Source organism: Pan paniscus, chromosome 5, assembly GCF_029289425.2.
Source record: "Pan paniscus chromosome 5, NHGRI_mPanPan1-v2.0_pri, whole genome shotgun sequence".
Classification (NCBI taxonomy): domain Eukaryota; kingdom Metazoa; phylum Chordata; class Mammalia; order Primates; family Hominidae; genus Pan; species Pan paniscus.
Genome location: NC_073254.2, coordinates 88223295 through 88233816, shown reverse-complemented (window position 1 = coordinate 88233816; position 10522 = coordinate 88223295). Strand labels below are relative to the sequence as shown.

Sequence of the window (10522 nt, the reverse complement as noted above, 5' to 3'; positions counted from 1 at the left end):
TGTGGTGGTTGAAGAGATTCCAGCTCTCATCTGTCACAAAAACTACATTGTGGTATTTCCTCTCCATTACAAGAGCAGGAACTGAATAGGCTCACAGCTGCATTTTCCCTAATCTCAGGAGAGCAAGAAGCTCAGGTTAACTCCTGCTCAAAGGGTTGTCCAGAGCTGACTACACTGGAATTTTAGAGTGTTATGCAGTTTCTTCACTGGATATCCAACATATGGTATGTGACACTAGGTGTGAAATGATTGAAATTTTAATGAGCAGTTTATATTTGAGTTTCCAAGGACCCCAGGCATTTAGAGATGGCTGGTCTCTGAAATACTCATGAATGAAAATGACCCCAGGTAACTGAATATTACTTACTCTACAGATGTGTGTATTATACACTCAAATAATGAAATGAAAGCCTCACAGAATGCTGATTGTATTTGACATGCAGTTCCTTGTAATTGTTGCTGAAATAAAGAAAGTGACATAAGAATTTTTTCCACAGCTTCATTATAGATGTGGCTAAATATGTTATTTGGGAAGTAAATTATATAATATTAATATACGTGAAAGTGGCTTCTGTAGACATATCCTGAATGTCACCATCTCAAGTCTTCTGAATAAAACGCAGCTTTGGTCAATAGACACAATAGCAACTGATTCATTTCATGGGTAAGAAATTGTTTATCATGGCACCTTAGTAAAAACAAAAATCTTAAAAAGTACACATTCTCAGAAATGCAATCAAGTATAAGCATCATCTTTTCTATTCCATAAACAATTTCTGAATAGTAGATGCTTGATTATACAGCATCAAGAAATCTTTTCATGAATATATTAAAAATGAATGCAAAAACTGGTAAGCCCCAGAATAGATTTAATGCACACAGTACACTTTTATAACCATCTGTTAATCCTCCCTGACCATACAACTCCTCAGCTAACTAGAACTGCAATTAACCAAGCTATCCCAATTCTTAACCATACTGTATAAATAGGCATTTGTTGTATTTTCTACACAAAGAAATGATTCTGTGGGAATTCTTCTAGTGTTTCCATACCTGTCAGTCACCTATAACTACTTTCAAAGAAGATGCAAGCTCCAGAGCAGTGAGAAGACAAAATATAAAAATTCACTTAAAAGTTTGGCTCCATAAAAATAATTGAAAATTAGTAGAGTCAATGAATTTAGTTAAGGCTCAAAATAAAGATTTGAGATATGTAAGCACGACTGGGGTTAATTATTTGTATTTTCTCATGAGGAGGCTTAGAGCATGGCAAACAGCACACTCCCTAATTTCAAGAAATATCTGGTAATATTATACGCCAACTTACTACTCAAATTTACTCTCTCATGGTCTGGTTTTGATGCACATTGCTTATGATCATGATTATAATTATTATGATTATGGATACTTTTTGAAGCATTCACGGACAATCTACAAATTATTGGACAACCTACAAATTATTTGAGGTTAGGTATGCAACTCAATAATTGGTTACTTATTTTTATTTGTCTTTAAAAAGTCTTTTTTTCTCCTTGTTTATTTTTTCTCCCTTTTCCTTTCATTCTCCTTCCTCCCACTTTCTTTCTTTCTCTTTTTTCTGTCTCTTATTAATAATTAGAATTATTCTTATACACCTTAATGTACATATGTAGATTTTCCCAGGGAAGTTTGTCATCACCACCTCTACTTTTGCCTCTGTTACTCGCTGTCTTAATTTCCCTGCATCTCAGTGTCTTAATCTAGACCGTGGAGATAATAGTCTTTGACACATGGAGTAGCTGAAAGCAATAGATGGATAATGTGCAGGGCCCCTAGCCAAGTTCACACTGGGTGCTCATCGTCCTTTCTGCCATTGAAGTGTCATAACAAGGTGTTATGCTTCCCCTCTCATTTCAGCGCGGTCCACTGCAGAATGTCTCCTGTAGCAGTCAGTCCCTTGGGGCAATCTCCCATATCTCAGTCTTTGCCTAATATTAATCTTTATCTGCCTTATCTTGTTCTTTAAAGGCTTTGGCCACATCTAAGAGATAGGGCTGTTTGGACAAAACTAATATAATTCACCAATTGTTTGGATGCATAACTTTCCTAGAAAAGAATTTTTTTTTTTACACTCAACTTCAGTGGGCAATGTCTGTCTTACTCTAACGAAATAAATTTGATGTGAAATATTACAGATGACCTGGCAGGTGTGAGAAAGATAATTTTGGTTTATAGGGTCTTCCCAAGCCCATTAAATGCTGTCAGGTATAAACTATATACGTGCATTGTAAATTCTGGTCAACTATATGGTACATGCACAGCAATCAAATAGAATTTTCTTCATTACTTTATTAATAAACCGAACATTTCACATATGTTGTTATTGGCTTCATGTTAATTTTTTAATATCTTAGGACAAGACATTTATTGATGTGATCTTTACTATTTAATGTAATTTATCAATTGGAAATTCATTAGTTCTAACAGCAAAACAAGCTTTTTGCTTCTCTGGTTAAAATGTTCTGTGTCACATCTAAGAGGATGGGGCAGAGGCAGTGACTCAGAAAAACAGCTGGGTTAGGAAAATATTGCAATCCACAAATGGATGGGCATGAAAATACTTAGAGAAATATGAAATCCATGACTATTTCCTTCATTAGCATCACAATTGGTTTCTCTGGAATTTGATTGTGGGTAAGAAAGGGTGGTCCAATTTTAATTCCCTAAAAGAGAGAAAAAAATAAGTTATTTAAATCTCTGCTGAGGATACAACTAAAGAAACATTGATTTTCTTAGCATTGATTGCCCCTTGTTTATACCACATACCTATTCCTTCACTATTACATCTCAAATATGTGATTGTGAGATTTTTACCTCCCCAAATATTAACTATTCAATGATCTTTAAGCGTTGTAACTTGAATCTTTTCCTACACAAATTTAGCATTGGGAAATATCCCCTCAACTAGTATCCCAACATAAGATATCCAACATAATGATGGTGTTAATATCCAGAATGTGTAGTGGGTAAGTCATGTGGGGTGAACATAAATTTGGGAAATAATTATAAGACCATTGAAAATACTTAAAATCAAATTTGTTTCATACTCTGCACCAATTTCAAAATATACAATTTTTGTCTTAAGACAGCAAATACAATATAAAGAGAACTGTTAAGTGTTATGTTATAAAGAAACCTACCACTGCCACATGCCAGTTATCTGCCTGTGCCTGTAGCATTTTTTTCTAATCTTTTTTATTTTTCTGAATGTTCAGAATTGCAACCCAGCATCCTCTATTTTACTGAACTCTCAGCGTTAAGGCCTAGTGAATGTGACCTCGCCTTATTTACTTAGGGAAATTGCCCATTAGTTATCTTGAACTTTAACATTCTTTACTCCCAAGTTGGTAGAAAGGGAAATTGTTCAATAATTGATCTTTGAAGTTATTCCAATAGATTAGGTATGCTGATTTTATTTTATTGGTTAGCATTTATGTAAATTTTTTTAAAAAATATATGTAGAAAAACAATTTGATCCAGTGTATTTCACATTTAACCAATGCCTACCAGTTTACTAATATCAATTGTTTACATCTGGTATCAATTTTTATTATTCAGCATCCATGCTTGTTCAATTAAATGTTCTACTATCAACCACGTTTGCAGATACTAGAAAATATACAAGTGATTTTATTATTTTTAATTCAAATAAATATTATCTACCAAAGTCTCTGAAATTGATTAATTTCAGATGAATATTCTCAGATAACTAAAAGTAAAAATTGTATCATAATCTACAGCAGCCTGGACACATTTGGACTTTTGAGTTATTCATGGAATTATAAATAACACAAGTGTAAGCAGCACAGTGCAGCTAGTTAAATATGATAATATGTAATTATACTTTCCGTGACATTTTCTCAATGGTACACAATACATCTAAACAACGGGTCTATGTTTTTTCTTTTTCCGTATCTGTATCTGTGTCTATCATTGTTAAGGAAGTACATTCAATTTTTCTCCAGTCTAGGAAAATAGTATTATTTTTCTAAATTACTTGTGATAATCTATATAGAGACTAAGAATATTTTCTTCATAATATGAAATGTCATTTTGGCTTTTTAGTCTTCACAGGGATATTTTCAGTTCACAGAATAGATATTTTTGAACAAAATCAAGCACATGATTTTAAATATTATTTGTATAGTGGTCTGTGTGTATTTCTATCATATCTGTGTTCATAATACTTACTAGCTATTAGAGTATGTGTGTTTGTTCATTACTGCATCTTCAGCATTCAACCCTTTGTCAAGGCCACAGCAGACTTGAGATAAATGTTTACTCATTGGATGAATGAATAAATTACTTCAATTGCTGACACTTTACTTTCAATTTGTATGGTTGGATCTATGACCTCTCTCTACAAATATATTCAGAATTTCTTAGTGTTGAACTAGAATTTGAACTATAATCTTGTGGTACATCTAAAAATGTATCATTTTTCAACATTCATGAAAATAAAGGGCTACTATGCCCTAAAGAAGATGAAAAATTGTTTACAAAATTAGAAACTCAAAAATGTTTTGTGGGGCACAAAATATTGCATTAACTTTGCTCAAAGTTATCATTAACATGGTTACTCAACCAACAAGTCCAAAGACATTAGAGCATCTTTTGAGTACTTGTGTGCTGCCTGGACTTGCTTCATTTGTCATACGAGTGGATGCAATAAAATTGAAGAGGATTCCAAAATAAAACAAAAACAAAAAACAAAAAACAAACACAGATGAAGGATTGGCAGGTAATTGCAAAATTACAGTACTAAAATTAAAGCAAACAACAAAGAAGCCACTAGTAATAATTAAACAGAGTGGTGGTAGGGCAAAGAGCACAGCCCTTGTTAGATGGAAAATATTTTTGCATCATACATATTTATGATCTCTAGCAAATTTCACTGATATGTTGAGAATTAATATCCCTGTTTCCTCTCTTTTATTGTTCTGATGTATAACTATCTCTCCTTTAACATGAACACTACAATCTTCCATTCCTCTAGCCCCTGAAAAGTAGCAGCAATGTGCCCTGCAACAGAATCTGCACACTACAGAGATACTACAAAAGCTACCATGAAGAAGCTACATAGATGATCACTGCATTGTACCTCTCAAGTACTTTCTCAGAAGCCACATCCATATTATTGCTGAGAATACATGCTTTGCTATAAACCCTAACTGGGTTGAATCCTGGCTGTGCCACTTAGTAGCTAAGAGATTTTGACCAAATCACCGGCAGAGACCTTTGTCCCCTTGTCTATGAAATAAAATAAAAATAGCTACCGCTCTGAGATTTTTCAATAAAACCTGTTAAATTTTACAAGGTTAACTGGCTAGTATTTAAGTTTTGCATTATCATGTGCTATCCTGGCCATATTGAGAGCTGTGCTGATAACTGGCACATGAAGATGTCTACATATTTCAAGTTAAATCTGCTGTCATATCAGAATATAATTTTATAAAACTAAGTTTATTATCTTTTCTTTTGAACTTTTTCTGTTCATTGTTTTTGCCAATATTTTACTTAAAAGGATCAACTTGCTTTCATATGTAAGAGATTTCTGGAAAATACATTAGAAAGTCAAGCATGTTTTTACAAAAAATCCTGAAACAACTAGGGGGCAGTGCTGCCAAACGATAGCTCAAAATCATCATTAGTCAGCTGCGGTGTGAAAAACCATTTAGGATCCAAAAAGCAGATGAGGGATTGTGATGGAATGTATTAATTAAATTGAACATCATATGAAAGCCAAATTCATGGTAGATGCAGACCACCATATTTTTCTATGTATGGGAACTTATGAGCCCTGAGTCACCTTTCACTATTCCTTATTCCCATATTCATGAGGCTCAGCCTCCTTTTTGTTGGGGTCTTATTTTGTTGGTAATGTATTTTTCATCAGCCCTTTCCTTCTTCTCATAATTCCAGTCTTAGGTCAACTTCTTATCACCGAGACTAATCAATACCTCTTACTTGATACCACTGCATTTAAAAGATATTGGCTTTCCAAAATTCAGCTTTCCTCCCCAAAAGGCGTTATAAAATGCACTATAACATGCATGAGGTTCTGGCCCTTGCTGTCAGAAATATCTGCATTTGCAACTTGGTTTCACTATGTACTGTGAGATTTTGGGTAAATTGATTAACCTGGCTTAATCTCAGATTCTCAACCTTAATTAAATAATTTTTTAGAAAATGCTCTCCCTTCATTGCACATCCCCCTTCCAATTCCTGCCTTGTTTCTCAGCTTTTTAAATAGGCTCCTTGAAAATAGTATTTGTACTGCTATCTCCATTTCTTCACCTCCTGTCTCTCTCTATAGCATACCAACTAGGCTTTTGGGACTACCTGTCTGTGAAAATAGCCTTTGTCCTCCTAATTTTCTGCCTTTTGTTTTAGGCATTGTCAGCCCTTCTCCTCTCCTCCCCTCACCTAATCCTTTATCTTCTCCTCTCTCCCTTTCTGTTTTCTTTCCTTTTCTAGGTAATGTCATTGTCTCTTAACTTTAAATAATAACTATACACTGACACTCTCAAAATCTGAATTCCACTCTAATAAAACAACTTGTTTACTCATAATTTTGAACTGTGTCTGTCATTTCAAATTTTACATAACCAATGGGAATTTCCATTTCTTTCCTCTGAAACTTCAAGTCTTTCTTATTTCAGTTTATGCTACCACCATCCACTTGCCGCTTCAAAAATAAAGAATAACAACAACAATAAAACAAACAAACAAACAAACAAAAAGAGTCATTCTTAATTCTTCTCTTTATGCTTACCCTATATCTGATCTCTCTGGTTGAATTCAGTCTGGTGGGCTTTTACCTCCAAAACACATATCCATATCTTTCCCATATATGTCCACTGCTTATGCTGCCAATGTAGCTCAAAGAAGACTGTAACTGTTTTTTCTGCATCTACTCTTGTACCCTTTACAGGCTATTTTCTACACAGCATGCACAGTCTATTAATAGCGGTTATTATATCAGGTCAGTTTTTTTCTTAAAACCCTCTGATGACTTCCCGTTGTTATTTGAATATGATATAAATGCAATGCCACTGCCTAGAAGGCCCTGCTTGCTTTATATACTATTTTTAGCTCCAAATTCCTCTCAATACACTTTCTTTCTTAGACGCCATCGAGAAACAGTAGCCTTCTTTCAGTCTCTATAATCACACCATCCAATATGGTAGCTATGAGTCACAAATGACTATGATTACTTAAAATACAATCACCATATCTAAATATTCTAATTTGAATTCACTTTGTAAGTCTAAAATATGTAGCATATTTTTAAACCTTAGTATAAAAAATTAAAGTAAAATATTTTCATTAATATTTAATTTGATTATATGTAGAAATGCTGTTTAGGGTATATTACATAAAATAAGACAAAATTTAGTATTATTGTAATTGAACCACTTTAATTTTACTCTTTAAATGTCTCCTAACAAATTTAAGATTGCATACGTGTCTTGTATTGTATTTCTAGTGTACCACATATTTCTAGAACCAGCTAAACTTACTTCTCTCTCAGAAACTTTGTAATTTTTCTTTCTGGTTATCTTCTCTTTTTAATATTCTCCCCCAAAAAGTTCAATTTATTGTTTGTTCACCTCTCAGATCTCAAGTCAAATTACATTTCTTCAAAATGTTCTTGATTGATCATCCTACATAAAATTTACCTGCTCCCGGCTTCCCAGTTCTACCATATTTACTCTTTATAACATTTCCTCTTTCATTTCATTCTTAGCTCTTCTAATTCTTCAGAATTATTAGTTTGGTCATGTATAAGTTCAGCGAATGGAAGGATATTTTCTATGTTGTCAATTTCTGTGTCCTAGGATTCTATCATAGTTAATGGCACGTTGTAGATACTCGATTTATAATAATTCATTGAGATACTGAATCACTTGCTGGCCAACTGTCTACAATACTGTCATTTTAACTTCCATTTTCACATACCCCATGCCTAGCAGTTTTTTTTTTTTCTGAGATTATAAAAAACAATTTCAGTTGGGGAAAAAATAAACTAGGATACTCATGTTTGTCATTAATGGGGTATAGAAAATGCCACCCCAAAATGTGGAATCTTGCCATACTGAGTATTTTAAAGCTGAAATAAATTGAGAAAACTGCAGAAGCAGGAAGATCTCTCTGACTTTCTCCCTCCCCTCTCTCCTAAAGAACCTCATGTGACAGATGTCCTGTCTTACTATAGGAGAGAAGAAATGTCACATGGAGAGTCCAAGAAGAATCTGAACAAAGAGGCCTTGTTAAGTTTACCCCAGTTTATTATCCTTAGATCATACTCTTTTGTGCTCCAATCACACTTTTGTATGACTTTCTGTAAAAATGCACAGTTTTCCCTGGTTCTTTCCATGTTCAATTCTGAAGGCTTTGTTTCATATAAAACTTACGTTAAATAAATTTGGTTATCCTATTTTTTTGTTGTTAATTTGTCTTTTGTTGTAAAAGCCTCAGCCATGAACCTTGTGATGGGTGAAAAATATTTTCTCTCCTACCTCATGTTGGTGAATATGTGCCTAGCTTCAGTTCTTATTGCGATATGAAAACACAGGCAGGAGCTTCCTTGGGTTTTGAATTTCTCACAGACAGTTTGCATAATCTGTACATATTAATTATTCAATAAATTCATGTTGATTTTTTTCATAAACCACGAGGAGCAGATGCATCAGATCTTTAATTGAATCTGATCTTGTTAGAACACATATAGATTCAGCTGTAGTCAGTTGCTTTTCAAAGATTCCCATGGAAACCTACAAAAAGGAAGGTAATAAGAGAAACAAAGATATTAACTCATTTAAGTTTCACCAAATGATATCCATTTGAATCCTTTATGAAAAATTCTTATTTTTTATAAAGAATAGAGATGTGTTTTCTTTAATATTGATCAACGTTATGCTTTCAATTATAAAAAATCAGAGATGCCTTTGTTGTGAATCCCCCTAATAAGCAAAGTAGAAACATACAGAAATGCAGTGTGAAGGCTGACAAATAAACAGATTCCTTTGCATGAGTTCCCTTTTTTACACTTTTCTCGGAGAGAATTATATTCCCTTCTTATTTAGAGCTGGTTATTTGAGAGGGACAAGTTGGTATATCTTAGGTTGCGTTCCATAATGAAAGAAACTTGTCCATACCTGATGTAGAAGATACAGAGATGTGTCTTCCACATCCCCGTTTAAGAAGAGAAATGCTAGCTGCAAGTAGCGTGGTTATCAAACAGCCTCCAGCTATCAGCTTCTTTATCGTCAGCCTCAGATTTCAAGCCGAGGTACCAGTCTTCTTAGAGTGGCTGCCAGCCAGTGATTGAACAAGGCAGTGGTCCAAGGGCTTAGCCATGTGCACCTGAAATAGAACTCCTCTAACAGGCAACATTTACTCTAGAGCTCCTTGTGGGGGATACAACCTCTGTCACATCTAACCATCCCTTCTTCTTCCCCTTCTTTTGCTGATGTAACTTCTTAATAAAAAGAGTTGTACAACCAACTCTGCCTCAATGTTTTCTTCCTATAGTACCCAAACTGCAAAGCCTTCTATTGTCCATAGTGGACATTTCTGGTACCTACTCTGTAGCAGCCATTCTATTTTGTATACTGATAAGGTCTAGGAAAGGAACAACAACAACAAAAATAGTTAATACATTTCTTCCTTCCCTTATTTCCCACCCTGCTTTCCATTCTTCCCTACCTCCTTCCCTTCTTCTTCCCTTCTTTACTTTCTCCTTCTTTTCTTCAAAAAATATTTACTTTGCACTTAGGCCCAGGATGTATAATAATAAACAAGAGAGATAATACATAATTCCTGCCCTAATAGGTGCCTACTCACGAGTAAAAATGAATTTTTAATAAACTGGGTAAGAGAAATTTTAAAAAATTGGAAATAGGTAGATGATAGATAGATAGATGATAGATAGATAGATATAGTGTCCTTCAAAGTCACACAATTTCACATTTCAGGTTTTTATGAATGCACCAAAGAGAATGAACCCCATGAGTACCCTAGATCTATATGATTCACTTCTGTTATTTATTGTAAAAGATAATATTTGTTTTTCTGCTATTGGAGTTTATAATGATTAAATTTTAAAAATATCAGTAAGAGTGGAAAAATAAACAAAAAAATTTAAGAACTATGAAGTTCACTTAAGTGCAGATATTTTAACAAGTTCTGAGAAATTGGTTGTTCCTTATCTGGATTTACATAAGCCTGGTAGCTTGGATTTGATGTTTCCAAATGCATGTCTTCAGATGGATTATATATTATATATATATATATAATATATATATATATATAGAATCACTATACATACACATGCATACACACACATACATGCGTACACTTGAGTCTTGATATTTTATGTCAGAGGAATCTAGAAATCTGGCAAAAAAATGTTTTGTGTAATGTTCATGGAGCTGGGAATTTTAATAAAGGCCATATAATCAAGACAAGTACTATTACT

General features: G+C 33.8%; 1 long non-coding RNA gene across 1 annotated transcript; it reads right to left on the bottom strand.

Moving 5' to 3' along the window:
• Positions 1–842: 842 nt before the first annotated feature.
• On the bottom strand, positions 843–10034 carry LOC117980612 (uncharacterized). The gene is made up of 3 exons (XR_004672018.3): positions 9201–10034; positions 8562–8816; positions 843–2702 (listed from the first exon to the last, which is right to left on the bottom strand). It is a non-coding gene; the product is annotated as an uncharacterized LOC117980612 (long non-coding RNA).
• Between the last annotated feature and the right edge of the window lie 488 nt (positions 10035–10522).